Source organism: Heptranchias perlo, unplaced genomic scaffold (assembly GCF_035084215.1).
Source record: "Heptranchias perlo isolate sHepPer1 unplaced genomic scaffold, sHepPer1.hap1 HAP1_SCAFFOLD_230, whole genome shotgun sequence".
Lineage (NCBI taxonomy): Eukaryota > Metazoa > Chordata > Chondrichthyes > Hexanchiformes > Hexanchidae > Heptranchias > Heptranchias perlo.
The window spans coordinates 81,966-97,003 of NW_027139244.1; the positions used below are offsets into that span (position 1 = coordinate 81,966).

Genomic DNA, 15,038 nt, shown 5'->3' on the forward strand with positions numbered 1-15,038 from the left:
GAGGTGTGCAAAATTGGAAGGAGTGTGCGACTGGATATAATGGGGCTGAGGCAGTGAGAACATCTCTTGAGCATAAAGACATTCAGTATCTGAAAGAAGCAGGCTGATGAGCTCTTTCAGTTTATTTATCCTGGCATCTGCAAAACCCATCGTCTCTCAAAGTCCATCATCTTTCATCCATTTTGTGTGCATGCCTACCCGAACTTGGTGCTGTCATTGTCTGAACCAGTGTTTTATGTTGTTCGATGACCGTCACAAACACGATGGGCCGAATGGCCTCCCACTGTGCCGTGAATGTTCCATGTTCCAATGTGCTAAAAGAAAATGCCATTTTGGGCGAGCAGCTTTTTTTTGGATCGAAAGAGACCTGAATTTCAAAGGGACAATTAGGAAAGAAAAGGTTGGACTCCTCTCTCGCATGCATCAGCCGTAGCTTCCCTGGTGGTCCAGTGGTTAGGATTCGGCGCTCTCACCGCCATGGCCCGGGTTCGATTCCCGGTCAGGGAAGATTGCTTTCTTGGTGCTTGTCGTTCTGGTGCCAACGAATGTCCCATCACTGAGCCCAATGCTTGCTCCTGATCAACATTAGCTTTTTCGCCAACATAAATGCTAATCGAGCAGCGGGCAGCCGATCATTCTTTAATCTAACAAGCCATTAGAGCGACATACAATGCACTTTCATGCCTTCTGTAAAATGCCTACATTTCTTTAAAATGTGTTGACGCTGATCAAAGTTTGTGGGAAGATTTTTGTTGCCATTTCTCCCAAGATTCGGAAAAGACCTGTTGCTTGTCACTTTAATTGTCGCCAACCTTTAACTGTAGCTAACAGTGTCAGAACAGTAACTGTTCTCATTAGCCATTTATGTCTCTCCTGGCACGACATCTCCTTAACAACACCAACTAATCACAGCACCTCTTTCTTCAAATTGAATTCCAGTGTAAAAAATGAGCGTTTTCAAAGCTAAGGAAGATGTGCAAGATTGGAAGGAGTGTGCGACTGGAGATAATGGGCCTGAGGCAGTGAGAACATCTCTTGAACATTATCAGTACCTGAAAGGAGGGAGATGAGATCTTTGAGTTTATTTCTCCTGGCATCAGCAAAACCCAACGTCCCTCAATGCCCAACATCTTTCATCCATTTCGAGTGCATGCCGACCCGAACTTGGTGCTGTCATTGTCTGAACAAGTGTTTCATGTTCTTCGATGACCGTCGCAGACACGATGGGCCGAATGGCCTCCTTCTGTGCCCTGAATGTTCTGTGTTTCCATGTACGAAAAGAAAATGCCATTTTGGCCGAGCAGCTTGTTTGGGGAGAAAGGGACGTGAAATGCAGAGACAAATAGGAAAAAGAGGCTTGGACTGATGGCCTGCAAGATCATGCCACGTGCTTCCCTGGTGGTCTAGTGGTTAGGATTCGGCGCTTTCACCGCCGCGGCCCGGGTTCGATTCCCGGTCAGGGAAGATTGCTTTCTTGGTGCTCGTCGTTCTGGTGCCAACGAATGTCCCATCACTGAGCCCAATGCTTGCTCCTGATCAACATTAGCTTTTTCGCCAACATAAATGCTAATCGAGCAGCGGGCAGCCGATCATTCTTTAATCTAACAAGCCATTAGAGCGACATACAATGCACTTTCATGCCTTCTGTAAAATGCCTACATTTCTTTAAAATGTGTTGACGCTGATCAAAGTTTGTGGGAAGATTTTTTTTGCCATTTCTCCCAAGATTCAGAAAAGACCTGTTGCTTGTCACTTTAATTGTCGCCAACCTTTAACTGTAGCTCACAGTGTCAGAACAGTAACTGTTCTCATTAGCCATTTATGTCTCTCCTGGCACGACATCTCCTTAACAACACCAACTAATCACAGCACCTCTTTCTTCAAATTGAATTCCAGTGTAAAAAATGAGCGTTTTCAAAGCTAAGGAAGATGTGCAAGATTGGAAGGAGTGTGCGACTGGAGATAATGGGCCTGAGGCAGTGAGAACATCTCTTGAACATTATCAGTACCTGAAAGGAGGGAGATGAGATCTTTGAGTTTATTTCTCCTGGCATCAGCAAAACCCATCGTCCCTCAATGCCCAACATCTTTCATCCATTTCGAGTGCATGCCGACCCGAACTTGGTGCTGTCATTGTCTGAACAAGTGTTTCATGTTCTTCGATGACCGTCGCAGACACGATGGGCCGAATGGCCTCCTTCTGTGCCCTGAATGTTCTGTGTTTCTATGTACGAAAAGAAAATGCCATTTTGGCCGAGCAGCTTGTTTGGGGAGAAAGGGACGTGAAATGCAGAGACAAATAGGAAAAAGAGGCTTGGACTGATGGCCTGCAAGATCATGCCATGTGCTTCCCTGGTGGTCCAGTGGTTAGGATTCGGCGCTTTCACCGCCGCCGCCCGGGTTCGATTCCCGGTCAGGGAGCGTTATTTGCAAAGTGCTGTTCGTTCTGATGCCAGTGATTGCTCCTGATCGCTATCAGTTTTACACTGCTGTGGTTGCAACAAGGGGCTGCCCATCATTCCTTTATCTCACAACCCATTAGAGTGACACACAATGTACTTTCTTGCCTTCTGTAAAATGCCAGTATTTATTTTTAAAGAGTCGTGATGCTGATCAAAGTTTGTGGGAAGGTTTTTGTTGCCATTTCCAGCAGATTTGGAAAAGATCTGCTGCCTGACACTCTAATTGTCGCCAACCTTTAACTCTAGCTCACAGTGTCAGCACAGTCACTGTTTTTTTAGACTTTTATGTCTCTTCTGCCACTACATCTCCTTAACAACACCAGCTGATCACAGCACCGCTTTCTTCAAAATGAGGCCCAGTTTAAAAAAAAATGCACGGTTTCAAAGCGAAGGGAGGTGTGCAAGATTGGAAGGAGTGTGCGATTGGATATAATGGGCCGGAGGCAGTGAGAACATCTCTTGAGCATAAAGACATTCAGTATCTGAAAGAAGCAGGCTGATGAGCTCTTTCAGTTTATTTATCCTGGCATCTGCAAAACCCATCGTCTCTCAAAGTCCATCATCTTTCATCCATTTTGTGTGCATGCCTACCCGAACTTGGTGCTGTCATTGTCTGAACCAGTGTTTTATGTTGTTCGATGACCGTCACAAACACGATGGGCCGAATGGCCTCCCACTGTGCCGTGAATGTTCTATGTTCCAATGTGCTAAAAGAAAATGCCATTTTGGGCGAGCAGCTTTTTTTTGGATCGAAAGAGACCTGAATTTCAAAGGGACAATTAGGAAAGAAAAGGTTGGACTCCTCTCTCGCATGCATCAGCCGTAGCTTCCCTGGTGGTCTAGTGGTTAGGATTCGGCGCTCTCACCGCCGCGGCCCGGGTTCTATTCCCGGTCAGGGAAGATTGCTTTCTTGGTGCTCGTCGTTCTGGTGCCAACGAATGTCCCATCACTGAGCCCAATGCTTGCTCCTGATCAACATTAGCTTTTTCGCCAACATAAATGCTAATCGAGCAGCGGGCAGCCGATCATTCTTTAATCTAACAAGCCATTAGAGCGACATACAATGCACTTTCATGCCTTCTGTAAAATGCCTACATTTCTTTAAAATGTGTTGACGCTGATCAAAGTTTGTGGGAAGATTTTTTTTGCCATTTCTCCCAAGATTCAGAAAAGACCTGTTGCTTGTCACTTTAATTGTCGCCAACCTTTAACTGTAGCTCACAGTGTCAGAACAGTAACTGTTCTCATTAGCCATTTATGTCTCTCCTGGCACGACATCTCCTTAACAACACCAACTAATCACAGCACCTCTTTCTTCAAATTGAATTCCAGTGTAAAAAATGAGCGTTTTCAAAGCTAAGGAAGATGTGCAAGATTGGAAGGAGTGTGCGACTGGAGATAATGGGCCTGAGGCAGTGAGAACATCTCTTGAACATTATCAGTACCTGAAAGGAGGGAGATGAGATCTTTGAGTTTATTTCTCCTGGCATCAGCAAAACCCATCGTCCCTCAATGCCCAACATCTTTCATCCATTTCGAGTGCATGCCGACCCGAACTTGGTGCTGTCATTGTCTGAACAAGTGTTTCATGTTCTTCGATGACCGTCGCAGACACGATGGGCCGAATGGCCTCCTTCTGTGCCCTGAATGTTCTGTGTTTCTATGTACGAAAAGAAAATGCCATTTTGGCCGAGCAGCTTGTTTGGGGAGAAAGGGACGTGAAATGCAGAGACAAATAGGAAAAAGAGGCTTGGACTGATGGCCTGCAAGATCGTGCCATGTGCTTCCCTGGTGGTCTAGTGGTTAGGATTCGGCACTTTCACCGCCGCGGCCCGGGTTCGATTCCCGGTCAGGGAGCGTTATTTGCAAAGTGCTGTTCGTTCTGATGCCAGTGATTGCTCCTGATCGCTATCAGTTTTACACTGCTGTGGTTGCAACAAGGGGCTGCCCATCATTCCTTTATCTCACAACCCATTAGAGTGACACACAATGTACTTTCTTGCCTTCTGTAAAATGCCAGTATTTATTTTTAAAGAGTCGTGATGCTGATCAAAGTTTGTGGGAAGGTTTTTGTTGCCATTTCCAGCAGATTTGGAAAAGATCTGCTGCCTGACACTCTAATTGTCGCCAACCTTTAACTATAGCTCACAGTGTCAGCACAGTCACTGTTTTTTTAGACTTTTATGTCTCTTCTGCCACTACATCTCCTTAACAACACCAGCTGATCACAGCACCGCTTTCTTCAAAATGAGGCCCAGTGTAAAAAAAAATGCACGGTTTCAAAGCGAAGGGAGGTGTGCAAGATTGGAAGGAGTGTGCGACTGGATATAATGGGCCTGAGGCAGTGAGAACATCTCTTGAGCATAAAGACATTCAGTATCTGAAAGAAGCAGGCTGATGAGCTCTTTCAGTTTATTTATCCTGGCATCTGCAAAACCCATCGTCTCTCAAAGTCCATCATCTTTCATCCATTTTGTGTGCATGCCTACCCGAACTTGGTGCTGTCATTGTCTGAACCAGTGTTTTATGTTGTTCGATGACCGTCACAAACACGATGGGCCGAATGGCCTCCCACTGTGCCGTGAATGTTCTATGTTCCAATGTGCGAAAAGAAAATGCCATTTTGGGCGAGCAGCTTTTTTTTGGATCGAAAGAGACCTGAATTTCAAAGGGACAATTAGGAAAGAAAAGGTTGGACTCCTCTCTCGCATGCATCAGCCGTAGCTTCCCTGGTGGTCTAGTGGTTAGGATTCGGCGCTCTCACCGCCGCGGCCCGGGTTCTATTCCCGGTCAGGGAAGATTGCTTTCTTGGTGCTCGTCGTTCTGGTGCCAACGAATGTCCCATCACTGAGCCCAATGCTTGCTCCTGATCAACATTAGCTTTTTCGCCAACATAAATGCTAATCGAGCAGCGGGCAGCCGATCATTCTTTAATCTAACAAGCCATTAGAGCGACATACAATGCACTTTCATGCCTTCTGTAAAATGCCTACATTTCTTTAAAATGTGTTGACGCTGATCAAAGTTTGTGGGAAGATTTTTTTTGCCATTTCTCCCAAGATTCAGAAAAGACCTGTTGCTTGTCACTTTAATTGTCGCCAACCTTTAACTGTAGCTCACAGTGTCAGAACAGTAACTGTTCTCATTAGCCATTTATGTCTCTCCTGGCACGACATCTCTTTAACAACACCAACTAATCACAGCACCTCTATCTTCAAATTGAATTCCAGTGTAAAAAATGTGCGTTTTCAAAGCTAAGGAAGATGTGCAAGATTGGAAGGAGTGTGCGACTGGAGATAATGGGCCTGAGGCAGTGAGAACATCTCTTGAACATTATCAGTACCTGAATGGAGGGAGATGAGATCTTTGAGTTTATTTCTGCTGGCATCAGCAAAACCCAACGTCCCTCAATGCCCAACATCTTTCATCCATTTCGAGTGCATGCCGACCCGAACTTGGTGCTGTCATTGTCTGAACAAGTGTTTCATGTTCTTCGATGACCGTCGCAGACACGATGGGCCGAATGGCCTCCTTCTGTGCCCTGAATGTTCTGTGTTTCTATGTACGAAAAGAAAATGCCATTTTGGCCGAGCAGCTTGTTTGGGGAGAAAGGGACGTGAAATGCAGAGACAAATAGGAAAAAGAGGCTTGGACTGATGGTCTGCAAGATCGTGCCATGTGCTTCCCTGGTGGTCTAGTGGTTAGGATTCGGCGCTTTCACCGCCGCCGCCCGGGTTCGATTCCCGGTCAGGGAACGTTATTTCAAAGTGCTGTTCGTTCTGATGCCAGTGATTGCTCCTGATCGCTATCAGTTTTACACTGCTGTGGTTGCAACAAGGGGCTGCCCATCATTCCTTTATCTCACAACCCATTAGAGTGACACACAATGTACTTTCTTGCCTTCTGTAAAATGCCAATATTTATTTTTAAAGAGTCGTGACGCTGATCAAAGTTTGTGGGAAGGTTTTTGTTGCCATTTCCAGCAGATTTGGAAAAGATCTGCTGCCTGACACTCTAATTGTCGCCAACCTTTAACTATAGCTCACAGTGTCAGCACAGTCACTGTTTTTTTAGACTTTTATGTCTCTTCTGCCACTACATCTCCTTAACAACACCAGCTGATCACAGCACCGCTTTCTTCAAAATGAGGCCCAGTGTAAAAAAAAATGCACGGTTTCAAAGCGAAGGGAGGTGTGCAAGATTGGAAGGAGTGTGCGACTGGATATAATGGGCCTGAGGCAGTGAGAACATCTCTTGAGCATAAAGACATTCAGTATCTGAAAGAAGCAGGCTGATGAGCTCTTTCAGTTTATTTATCCTGGCATCTGCAAAACCCATCGTCTCTCAAAGTCCATCATCTTTCATCCATTTTGTGTGCATGCCTACCCGAACTTGGTGCTGTCATTGTCTGAACCAGTGTTTTATGTTGTTCGATGACCGTCACAAACACGATGGGCCGAATGGCCTCCCGCTGTGCCGTGAATGTTCCATGTTCCGATGTACTAAAAGAAAATGCCATTTTGGGCGAGCAGCTTTTTTTTGGATCGAAAGAGACCTGAATTTCAAAGGGACAATTAGGAAAGAAAAGGTTGGACTCCTCTCTCGCATGCATCAGCCGTAGCTTCCCTGGTGGTCTAGTGGTTCGGATTCGGCGCTCTCACCGCCGCGGCCTGGGTTGGATTCCCGGTCAGGGAAGATTGCTTTCTTGGTGCTCGTCGTTCTGGTGCCAACGAATGTCCCATCACTGAGCCCAATGCTTGCTCCTGATCAACATTAGCTTTTTCGCCAACATAAATGCTAATCGAGCAGCGGGCAGCCGATCATTCTTTAATCTGACAAGCCATTAGAGCGACATACAATGCACTTTCATGCCTTCTGTAAAATGCCTACATTTCTTTAAAATGTGTTGACGCTGATCAAAGTTTGTGGGAAGATTTTTTTTGCCATTTCTCCCAAGATTCGGAAAAGACCTGTTGCTTGTCACTTTAATTGTTGCCAACCTTTAACTGTAGCTCACAGTGTCAGAACAGTAACTGTTCTCATTAGCCATTTATGTCTCTCCTGGCACGACATCTCCTTAACAACACCAACTAATCACAGCACCTCTTTCTTCAAATTGAATTCCAGTGTAAAAAATGAGCGTTTTCAAAGCTAAGGAAGATGTGCAAGATTGGAAGGAGTGTGCGACTGGAGATAATGGGCCTGAGGCAGTGAGAACATCTCTTGAACATTATCAGTACCTGAAAGGAGGGAGATGAGATCTTTGAGTTTATTTCTCCTGGCATCAGCAAAACCCATCGTCCCTCAATGCCCAACATCTTTCATCCATTTCGAGTGCATGCCGACCTGAACTTGGTGCTGTCATTGTCTGAACAAGTGTTTCATGTTCTTCGATGACCGTCGCAGACACGATGGGCCGAATGGCCTCCTTCTGTGCCCTGAATGTTCTGTGTTTCTATGTACGAAAAGAAAATGCCATTTTGGCCGAGCAGCTTGTTTGGGGAGAAAGGGACGTGAAATGCAGAGACAAATCGGAAAAAGAGGCTTCGACTGATGGCCTGCAAGATCGTGCCATGTGCTTCCCTGGTGGTCTAGTGGTTAGGATTCGGCGCTTTCACCGCCGCGGCCCGGGTTCGATTCCCGGTCAGGGAACGTTATTTGCAAAGTGCTGTTCGTTCTGATGCCAGTGATTGCTCCTGATCGCTATCAGTTTTACACTGCTGTGGTTGCAACAAGGGGCTGCCCATCATTCCTTTATCTCACAACCCATTAGAGTGACACACAATGTACTTTCTTGCCTTCTGTAAAATGCCAGTATTTATTTTTAAAGAGTCGTGACGCTGATCAAAGTTTGTGGGAAGGTTTTTGTTGCCATTTCTAACAGATTTGGAAAAGATCTGCTGCCTGACACTCTAATTGTCGCCAACCTTTAACTATAGCTCACAGTGTCAGCACAGTCACTGTTTTTTTAGACTTTTATGTCTCTTCTGCCACTACATCTCCTTAACAACACCAGCTGATCACAGCACCGCTTTCTTCAAAATGAGGCCCAGTGTAAAAAAAAATGCACGGTTTCAAAGCGAAGGGAGGTGTGCAAGATTGGAAGGAGTGTGCGACTGGATATAATGGGCCTGAGGCAGTGAGAACATCTCTTGAGCATAAAGACATTCAGTATCTGTAAGAAGCAGGCTGATGAGCTCTTTCAGTTTATTTATCCTGGCATCTGCAAAACCCATCGTCTCTCAAAGTCCATCATCTTTCATCCATTTTGTGTGCATGCCGACCCGAACTTGGTGCTGTCATTGTCTGAACCAGTGTTTTATGTTGTTCGATGACCGTCACAAACACGATGGGCCGAATGGCCTCCCACTGTGCCGTGAATGTTCTATGTTCCAATGTGCTAAAAGAAAATGCCATTTTGGGCGAGCAGCTTTTTTTTGGATCGAAAGAGACCTGAATTTCAAAGGGACAATTAGGAAAGAAAAGGTTGAACTCCTCTCTCGCATGCATCAGCCGTAGCTTCCCTGGTGGTCTAGTGGTTAGGATTTGGCGCTCTCACCGCCGCGGCCCGGGTTCTATTCCCGTTCAGGGAAGATTGCTTTCTTGGTGCTCGTCGTTCTGGTGCCAACGAATGTCCCATCACTGAGCCCAATGCTTGCTCCTGATCAACATTAGCTTTTTCGCCAACATAAAAGGGAAGTTAGATTATGAAAAGAAATTCGCAAAAAATATAAAAACAGATAGCAAGAGTTTCTATAGTTATATGAAAAGAAAAAGGGTGGCTAAGGCAAACATCGGTCCCTTAGAGGATGAGACCGGGAAATTAATGGTGGGAAACATGGAGATGGCAAAAATGCTGAACAAAAATTTTGTTTCAGTCTTTACAGTAGAGGACACTAAGAATATCCCAACACTGGACAAACAGGGGACTCTCGGGGGGGAGGAGCTAAATACGATTAAAATCACTCAAGAGATGGTACTCAGTAAAATAATGGGACTCAAGGCGGATAAATCCCCTGGACCTGATGGCTTCCATCCTAGGGTCTTGAGGGAAGTGGCAGTAGGGATTGTGGATGCTTTGGTGATAGTTTTCCAAAATTCCCTGGACTCAGGAGAGGTCCCGGCAGATTGGAAAACTGCTAATGTAACACCGTTATTTAAAAAGGGTAGTAGGCAGAAGGCTGGAAATTATAGGCCAGTCAGCTTAACATCTGTGGTGGGTAAAATTTTGGAGTCTATTATTAAGGAGACAGTAACGGAACATTTAGATAAGCATAATTTAATAGGACAAAGTCAGCATGGCTTTATGAAGGGGAAGTCATGTCTGACAAATTTGCTTGAGTTCTTCGAGGATATAACGTACAGGGTGGATAAAGGGGAACCAGTGGACGTAGTGTATTTAGACTTCCAGAAGGCATTCGACAAGGTGCCACATAAAAGATTATTACTTAAGATATAAAATCACGGGATTGGGGGTAATATTCTGGCATGGGTGGAGGATTGGTTATCAAACAGGAAGCAGAGAGTTGGGATAAATGGTTCATTTTCGGACTGGCAACCAGTAACCAGTGGTGTTCCACAGGGGTCGGTGCTGGGTCCCCAACTCTTTACAATCTATATTAACGATTTGGAGGAGGGGACCGAGTGCAACATATCAAAATTTGCAGATGATACAAAGATGGGAGGGAAAGTAGAGAGTGAGGAGGACATAAAAAACCTGCAAGGGGATATAGACAGGCTGGGTGAGTGGGCGGAGATTTGGCAGATGCAATATAATATTGGAAAATGTGAGGTTATGCACTTTGGCAGGAAAAATCAGAGAGCAAGTTATTTTCTTAATGGCGAGAGACTGGAAAGTACTGCAGTAAAAAGGGATCTGGGGGTCCGAGTGCAAGAAAATCAAAAAGTTGGTATGCAGGTGCAGCAGGTGATCAAGAAAGCCAACGGAATGTTGGCTTTTATTGCTAGGGGGATAGAATATAAAAACAAGGAGGTATTGCTGCAGTTATATAAGGTATTGGTGAGACCGCACCTGGAATACTGCATACAGTTTTGGTCTCCATACTTAAGAAAAGACATACTTGCTCTCGAGGCAGTACAAAGAAGGTTCACTCAGTTAATCCCGGGGATGAGGGGGCGGACATATGAGGAGAGGTTGAGTAGATTGGGACTCTACTCATTGGAGTTCAGAAGAATGAGAGGCGATCTTATTGAAACATATAAGATTGTGAAGGGTCTTGATCGGGTGGATGCAGTAAGGATGTTCCCAAAGATGGGTGAAACTAGAACTAGGGGGCATAATCTTAGAATAAGGGGCTGCTCTTTCAAAACTGAGATGAGGAGAAACTTCTTCACTCAGAGGGTGGTAGGTCTGTGGAATTTGCTGCCCCAGGAAGCTGTGGAAGCTACATCATTAGATAAATTTAAAACAGAAATAGACAGTTTCCTAGAAGTAAAGGGAATTAGGGGTTATGGGGAGCGGGCAGGAAATTGGACATGAAGCTGAGTTCGGATCGGTCAATGCCCTGTGGGTGGCGGAGAGGGCCCAGGGGCTATGTGGCCGGGTCCTGCTCCGACTTCTTGTGTTCTTTAGATTTGTGGTTGGGATCAGATCAGCCATGATCTTCTTGAATGGCGGAGCAGGCTCGAGGGGCCGATTGGCCTACTCCTGCTCCAATTTCTTATGTTCTTATGTTCTTATAAATGCTAATCGAGCAGCGGGCAGCCGATCATTCTTTAATCTAACAAGCCATTAGAGCGACATACAATGCACTTTCATGCCTTCTGTAAAATGCCTACATTTCTTTAAAATGTGTTGACGCTGATCAAAGTTTGTGGGAAGATTTTTGTTGCCATTTCTCCCAAGATTCGGAAAAGACCTGTTGCTTGTCACTTTAATTGTCGCCAACCTTTAACTGTAGCTCACAGTGTCAGAACAGTAACTGTTCTCATTAGCCATTTATGTCTCTCCTGGCACGACATCTCCTTAACAACAGCAACTAATCACAGCACCTCTTTCTTCAAATTGAATTCCAGTGTAAAAAATGAGCGTTTTCAAAGCTAAGGAAGATGTGCAAGATTGGAAGGAGTGTGCGACTGGAGATAATGGGCCTGAGGCAGTGAGAACATCTCTTGAACATTATCAGTACCTGAAAGGAGGGAGATGAGATCTTTGAGTTTATTTCTCCTGGCATCAGCAAAACCCAACGTCCCTCAATGCCCAACATCTTTCATCCATTTCGAGTGCATGCCGACCCGAACTTGGTGCTGTCATTGTCTGAACAAGTGTTTCATGTTCTTCGATGACCGTCGCAGACACGATGGGCCGAATGGCCTCCTTCTGTGCCCTGAATGTTCTGTGTTTCTATGTACGAAAAGAAAATGCCATTATGGCCGAGCAGCTTGTTTGGGGAGAAAGGGACGTGAAATGCAGAGACAAATAGGAAAAAGAGGCTTGGACTGATGGCCTGCAAGATCGTGCCATGTGCTTCCCTGGTGGTCTAGTGGTTAGGATTCGGCGCTTTCACCGCCGCGGCCCGGGTTCGATTCCCGGTCAGGGAACGTTATTTGCAAAGTGCTGTTCGTTCTGATGCCAGTGATTGCTCCTGATCGCTATCAGTTTTACACTGCTGTGGTTGCAACAAGGGGCTGCCCATCATTCCTTTATCTCACAACCCATTAGAGTGACACACAATGTACTTTCTTGCCTTCTGTAAAATGCCAGTATTTATTTTTAAAGAGTCGTGACGCTGATCAAAGTTTGTGGGAAGGTTTTTGTTGCCATTTCCAGCAGATTTGGAAAAGATCTGCTGCCTGACACTCTAATTGTCGCAAACCTTTAACTGTAGCTCACAGTGTCAGAACAGTCACTGTTTTTTAGACTTTTATGTCTCTTCTGCCACGACATCTCCTTAACAACACCAGCTGATCACAGCACCGCTTTCTTCAAAATGAGGCCCAGTGTAAAAAAAAATGCACGGTTTCAAAGCGAAGGGAGGTGTGCAAAATTGGAAGGAGTGTGCGACTGGATATAATGGGCCTGAGGCAGTGAGAACATCTCTTGAGCATAAAGACATTCAGTATCTGAAAGAAGCAGGCTGATGAGCTCTTTCAGTTTATTCATCCTGGCATCTGCAAAACCCATCGTCTCTCAAAGTCCATCATCTTTCATCCATTTTGTGTGCATGCCAACCCGAACTTGGTGCTGTCATTGTCTGAACCAGTGTTTTATGTTGTTCGATGACCGTCACAAACACGATGGGCCGAATGGCCTCCCACTGTGCCGTGAATGTTCTATGTTCCAATGTGCTAAAAGAAAATGCCATTTTGGGCGAGCAGCTTTTTTTTGGATCGAAAGAGACCTGAATTTCAAAGGGACAATTAGGAAAGAAAAGGTTGGACTCCTCTCTCGCATGCATCAGCCGTAGCTTCCCTGGTGGTCTAGTGGTTAGGATTTGGCGCTTTCACCGCCGCGGCCCGGGTTCTATTCCCGGTCAGGGAAGATTGCTTTCTTGGTGCTCGTCGTTCTGGTGCCAACGAATGTCCCATCACTGAGCCCAATGCTTGCTCCTGATCAACATGAGCTTTTTCGCCAACAGAAAAGGGAAGTTAGATTATGAAAAGAAATTAGCAAAAAATATAAAAACAGATCGCAAGAGTTTCTATAGTTATATAAAAAGAAAAAGGGTGGCTAAGGCAAACATTGGTCCCTTCGAGGATGAGACCGGGAAATTAATGGTGGGAAACATGGAGATGGCAAAAATGCTGAACAAATATTTTGTTTCAGTCTTTACAGTAGAGGACACTAAGAATATCCCAACACTGGACAAACAGGGGACTCTCGGGGGGGAGGAGCTAAATACGATTAAAATCACTCAAGAGATGGTACTCAGTAAAATAATGGGACTCAAGGCGGATAAATCCCCTGGACCTGATGGCTTCCATCCTCGGGTCTTGAGGGAAGTGGCAGTAGGGATTGTGGATGCTTTGGTGATAGTTTTCCAAAATTCCCTGGACTCAGGAGAGGTCCCGGCAGATTGGAAAACTGCTAATGTAACACCGTTATTTAAAAAGGGTAGTAGGCAGAAGGCTGGAAATTATAGGCCAGTTAGCTTAACATCTGTGGTGGGTAAAATTTTGGAGTCTATTATTAAGGAGACAGTAACGAAACATTTAGATAAGCATAATTTAATAGGACAAAGTCAGCATGGCTTTATGAAGGGGAAGTCATGTCTGACAAATTTGCTTGAGTTCTTCGAGGATATAATGTATAGGGTGGATAAAGGGGAACCAGTGGACGTAGTGTATTTAGACTTCCAGAAGGCATTCGACAAGGTGCCACATAAAAGATTATTACTTAAGATATAAAATCACGGGATTGGGGGTAATATTCTGGCATGGGTGGAGGATTGGTTATCAAACAGGAAGCAGAGAGTTGGGATAAATGGTTCATTTTCGGACTGGCAACCAGTAACCAGTGGTGTTCCACAGGGGTCGGTGCTGGGTCCCCAACTCTTTACAATCTATATTAACGATTTGGAGGAGGGGACCGAGTGCAACATATCAAAATTTGCAGATGATACAAAGATGGGAGGGAAAGTAGAGAGTGAGGAGGACATAAAAAACCTGCAAGGGGATATAGACAGGCTGGGTGAGTGGGCGGAGATTTGGCAGATGCAATATAATATTGGAAAATGTGAGGTTATGCACTTTGGCAGGAAAAATCAGAGAGCAAGTTATTTTCTTAATGGCGAGAGACTGGAAAGTACTGCAGTAAAAAGGGATCTGGGGGTCCGAGTGCAAGAAAATCAAAAAGTTGGTATGCAGGTGCAGCAGGTGATCAAGAAAGCCAACGGAATGTTGGCTTTTATTGCTAGGGGGATAGAATATAAAAACAAGGAGGTATTGCTGCAGTTATATAAGGTATTGGTGAGAGCGCACCTGGAATACTGCATACAGTTTTGGTCTCCATACTTAAGAAAAGACATACTTGCTCTCGAGGCAGTACAAAGAAGGTTCACTCGGTTAATCCCGGGGATGAGGGGGCGGACATATGAGGAGAGGTTGAGTAGATTGGGACTCTACTCATTGGAGTTCAGAAGAATGAGAGGCGATCTTATTGAAACATATAAGATTGTGAAGGGTCTTGATCGGGTGGATGCAGTAAGGATGTTCCCAAAGATGGGTGAAACTAGAACGAGGGGGCATAATCTTAGAATAAGGGGCTGCTCTTTCAAAACTGACATGAGGAGAAACTTCTTCACTCAGAGGGTGGTAGGTCTGTGGAATTTGCTGCCCCAGGAAGCTGTGGAAGCTACATCATTAGATAAATTTAAAACAGAAATAGACAGTTTCCTAGAAGTAAAGGGAATTAGGGGTTATGGGGAGCGGGCAGGAAATTGGACATGAAGCTGAGTTCGGATCGGTCAATGCCCTGTGGGTGGCGGAGAGGGCCCAGGGGCTATGTGGCCGGGTCCTGCTCCGACTTCTTGTGTTCTTTAGATTTGTGGTTGGGATCAGATCAGCCATGATCTTCTTGAATGGCGGAGCAGGCTCGAGGGGCCGATTGGCCTACTC

The 15,038-nt window shown here is 45.3% G+C and overlaps 10 non-coding genes across 10 annotated transcripts; all 10 read left to right on the top strand.

Annotated features, from left to right (window-relative positions):
* The first annotated feature begins 435 nt into the window (after window positions 1-435).
* trnae-cuc (transfer RNA glutamic acid (anticodon CUC)) lies at window positions 436-507 on the top strand. Its single transcript has one exon. It is a non-coding gene; the product is annotated as a tRNA-Glu (tRNA).
* An 885-nt stretch (window positions 508-1,392) lies between these two features.
* On the top strand, window positions 1,393-1,464 carry trnae-uuc (transfer RNA glutamic acid (anticodon UUC)). The gene has a single exon. It is a non-coding gene; the product is annotated as a tRNA-Glu (tRNA).
* Window positions 1,465-2,349: 885 nt separating this feature from the next.
* On the top strand, window positions 2,350-2,421 carry trnae-uuc (transfer RNA glutamic acid (anticodon UUC)). The gene has a single exon. It is a non-coding gene; the product is annotated as a tRNA-Glu (tRNA).
* An 869-nt stretch (window positions 2,422-3,290) lies between these two features.
* trnae-cuc (transfer RNA glutamic acid (anticodon CUC)) lies at window positions 3,291-3,362 on the top strand. Its single transcript has one exon. It is a non-coding gene; the product is annotated as a tRNA-Glu (tRNA).
* An 885-nt stretch (window positions 3,363-4,247) lies between these two features.
* trnae-uuc (transfer RNA glutamic acid (anticodon UUC)) lies at window positions 4,248-4,319 on the top strand. The gene has a single exon. It is a non-coding gene; the product is annotated as a tRNA-Glu (tRNA).
* An 869-nt stretch (window positions 4,320-5,188) lies between these two features.
* Window positions 5,189-5,260, top strand: trnae-cuc (transfer RNA glutamic acid (anticodon CUC)). Its single transcript has one exon. It is a non-coding gene; the product is annotated as a tRNA-Glu (tRNA).
* An 885-nt stretch (window positions 5,261-6,145) lies between these two features.
* Window positions 6,146-6,217, top strand: trnae-uuc (transfer RNA glutamic acid (anticodon UUC)). Its single transcript has one exon. It is a non-coding gene; the product is annotated as a tRNA-Glu (tRNA).
* A 1,825-nt stretch (window positions 6,218-8,042) lies between these two features.
* Window positions 8,043-8,114, top strand: trnae-uuc (transfer RNA glutamic acid (anticodon UUC)). Its single transcript has one exon. It is a non-coding gene; the product is annotated as a tRNA-Glu (tRNA).
* A 3,837-nt stretch (window positions 8,115-11,951) lies between these two features.
* trnae-uuc (transfer RNA glutamic acid (anticodon UUC)) lies at window positions 11,952-12,023 on the top strand. The gene has a single exon. It is a non-coding gene; the product is annotated as a tRNA-Glu (tRNA).
* An 868-nt stretch (window positions 12,024-12,891) lies between these two features.
* Window positions 12,892-12,963, top strand: trnae-uuc (transfer RNA glutamic acid (anticodon UUC)). The gene has a single exon. It is a non-coding gene; the product is annotated as a tRNA-Glu (tRNA).
* The last annotated feature ends 2,075 nt before the right edge of the window (window positions 12,964-15,038 follow it).